The sequence below is a fragment of the Gavialis gangeticus genome, unplaced genomic scaffold (assembly GCF_001723915.1).
Source record: "Gavialis gangeticus isolate Ggan-Ray unplaced genomic scaffold, GavGan_comp1, whole genome shotgun sequence".
Taxonomy (NCBI): domain Eukaryota; kingdom Metazoa; phylum Chordata; order Crocodylia; family Gavialidae; genus Gavialis; species Gavialis gangeticus.
The window spans coordinates 64,112,180-64,115,818 of record NW_017729004.1 but is presented as its reverse complement, the minus strand read 5'-3'; the positions used below and the strand labels follow the sequence as shown (position 1 = coordinate 64,115,818).

The window sequence follows — 3,639 nt, the reverse complement described above, 5'->3', positions numbered from 1 at the left end:
CAGGATGGGGCACAAGACAGAGCCACAGACAACTCATCCAGGGGGTGCTGGGCAGTTCCCACCACTGCACGTACCCCTGGGGAAGGTATGGGGGCCATGTGGCCCCTGGATCTGTGTGTGGGGCAAGGGTAGGCTGCTGCTTCAGGTTCAGGGCTGGGTTCTGTGCCAGCCTCTTCCCAGCAGGAGGGGCAGGCCAGAGTGGACAGCAGCACTGGAAGGAGAGGTTACGGGGGAGCTATGGCAAATTTTTGGGTGGCTATAACCCACCCTGTAGCTTCCCCCACAGCATCAACACCGCCCTCCCCACCCCAAGTGCAGCCCCAGCCCAGCCTCCCTGCCAGGAAGAGCTCAGCACAACCCCCAGCCTCGAACTCACATTAGCAGCCCTCCCCACACACACATCTGGGGGGACGTGCCCTCCATGCCTCCCCCCAGGGTGTGCAGCAGTGGGAGCCACCCCTCTTGTCCTCTGGACAAGCTATGCCATGTTTCCATCCCACACCCAACCCCACCCTGACTGTGCAGCGCAGGGCACTGTGGGGACTGCATCCCAGCCCCAAGCCCTCCCTCACCATGGGGGCCTCAATGTGCCCACCCATGTCCCTTCCCTTCCCCACGCCCCTTCCCCCCAAAATAGACTTACTAGCTAAAGGTTGCTCTCCATGCTGCCAGGCTGCATATCAGCAATTGGATCAGTGTCAGCGGATATGGCTGGGCAATAATCTGCCATCAGCACTGGCCCAAAAAATCTTTATCGGTGCATGCCTAGTTTCTGTACATCAAAATCTAGAGCATGTCCAACACATGGCTTTCAGATAGGACCTGGCACCACAAACCTTTTCTATAGTCCACAACACCCTCTGCAATAAATAAATGGATCCATCTGCAGCTGCCTTGATACTGCAGTAGAAAAGAAAAAAGAGGAAGCAGGAACCAGAAGCACAGAGATCACATTAAAGAGTGGAAGAAGGACAGAGAGAGACAAGAAAAGGAAGGAAAGATTACCCCCAAGAGAGGGATAAAAAGGAGGTGGTCAAGTTCCAAATGGGTTAGTGGGTAAAAAGAATAAAAATGAAAGTAAGGTGCTCACTAAACATGGAGGGATGTATGTGACAGAAGAACATGTCATCAATACATTTATTTTTATTACACCTCCAATTTAAATGTAATAGTTTTACCAGTTAGAAGGGGTACAGTCTATAGTTAGAAATGTATTAACTAATAATAGTTAGGAAGAAAAAGTCAGTGAAGACTGTCAATTTCTTTTAAAAAGTTAATGAACTGGAATCAGATTATGTATGCAAGAAGTTATACATACAGGGGATTGATTTGTTTTCTCTTGCCTTGGTCCCTTAACTCTCATTTATTACAATATTTACCACAATGTCTCTTAGGTTTACTCTACAGTGGGGGGAGAAAGGGAAAGTGAAGGAAGTACTGCACCAGGACATCTTTATCAGTGCAAAAATGTATATATATATATCCAATGTAGACTGAGTCTTTGGATTCTGGGAATAAGTCGAGGAAATTCATTCCTTCCCCAGCTCGATAATCGTAGTTTCGAAATTTTGTACTGTTAAAATCTACCAAGAAAACTAGAGTAGCCAAAAAACTTTACTGGATTACAACTTGTCTACATAGAGAATAACCTAAAGGAAGCTAGGGAATAAATTTACAGTACACTAACTACTATACGAGCTCTACATGTGGACACTTCCAGTGAGCCCTACCCACCCCTTTAGTTCTGAGCATATCTCTAAGTGGTTTGGACACAAGCTTCCCATGGCCATTTGCTATATTAAATATGACTTTTTTCAATTAATCAATAGTTTCAAAAGATCTGTTCTTATAAAGCCACACAGTTCCTTTTAAAAGGGGTTAGAAACTTCTAAGAAAGGTTACAAAGTTATAAAGCAATTTCATTTTAATTCATACCAAAAATTGCAGGCTATTATTTGTAGTAGGGCTGTCCAAATGTGAGCACAGGGACCTCCAACTGAACAGGACCCCCAAGTCCCCCCACTGCACAGGCAATGCAACATCACCCCACTGCCATGCAGGTCTCCTACTATGCAGGCATGAGCTCTCCTGGCCCCCTCCTGCCATGCTGCCCTGCCCCACCCAGAGACCCTGGCTGCTGAAGCTGCAGAAAAAAAATGAAGGCAGTGGCAGCTGGCAGGGAGTCTGTGGGCTGGTGTTAACCCTTTATTTGCCAATGGAGGCTCACAAGCTGCCAGTTGAAAACCCCTGGTTTACAGTAATGCAAAATTATATTAAAAGCCCTGAAGTAAATGAAAACTAAGGTTTAACTAAAGTCTATTACTCAAAAATTAGGAAATGTCAGAATTAAAACTGTCCATTAAACCTTCATTCTACTCACTTGTGTGCATATGTTAGGATAATTATATGATCTCACACCATTTTTTCCCAGAGGACCAGTGCCCCAATGAGCACACACTTCTATGATCTTCATTCAGTCTGTATGGTCCCTAGCCCCAAAATACTATTTACTGTATACTTTCCAAATGATGAATTTAGAATACAGGATTCTAAATAGTTAGGCACTGTTGGCTACTTATATAGTGAATCACTCCTGTTGATTTCAAGCACGCTTGTTGGTGCTCAGCTGTTCTGAAAACCTGAATGAAAATGTCAGGAAAACACAATTAATGACCAGCTAAAAAAAGTTCAGTTTTAATGATTTGCCCGCCAAACTTCAGATAGAAACTCTGTGGGAGAGACAGGTGCTGAATCCAATTTTTTCAGGACAGCATTCACTGCCTTAACAATAAAACCATCCTTTTTCTACCTACAATCCAACCTCACTCATTAAACTTCTTCCAACTTCTGCAGCCCTTATTCATTCCTAAATCAGAGCCCACCCTATGGACTGCATGATGTGATGCACCCAAAAATACCATGTGGAATCATGTAATTAAACACTGGATTACACTGTACATGTACAATGCAGCCAAACTAAGACTGAACAAGGAACATGGATTCTGACGTATCCTAGTTTTTGAGGGCTTGACTTCAGTATAATTTCCTAGGTCTTTAGAAAACAACTAAAAAAAACCCAGAAGTTTCATCACACGAAAGGTATACCAGTTTCCACAATTATCTTCAGATACAGATTTACATCAACTTTGCTAATAAAGCTACTCATAGGTGTAGTAGGTTGATACTCATTACCTGAACCAACCAAAAAAATACCACTTTACCAGTGAGTTTCACAGCAATCTGCTACTCAGCACAGTAAATACCATTTTGCCGATTATAAGTAGACTTATTTCCCAAAGAGGGACATAAAAATCACACTCAAAGGGCTGTCAACCTATAACCAGAACTATACTATACAGAGGAGATGACCCTGCATGGCACACTGCCTGGCCCTAAAGGTGCCATACAGGGTCATCTACTCTGTTATGATGGTAGCAAGAATGGTTCAGCTCATGCAAGGAAGGGCCACAATTTTTTGGTGATCCAGATTGCCAACACCACACAGGTCCGGGATTGATATTGATCCCTTTGGGTTCTTCCCCCAATTAGCTGATACTTGTGGGATTTTGTAACAACAACAGCACTTCAACGACTATCTGCAGTTACTGATTTATATTTGGGGGGGGGGGGGGGGGGAAA

General features: G+C 44.1%; 1 protein-coding gene across 5 annotated transcripts in view; it reads right to left on the bottom strand.

Moving 5' to 3' along the window:
• PHF14 (PHD finger protein 14) overlaps positions 1 to 3,639 on the bottom strand; it is a 364,911-nt gene that overhangs the window by 269,774 nt on the left and 91,498 nt on the right. The window lies entirely within an intron of this gene.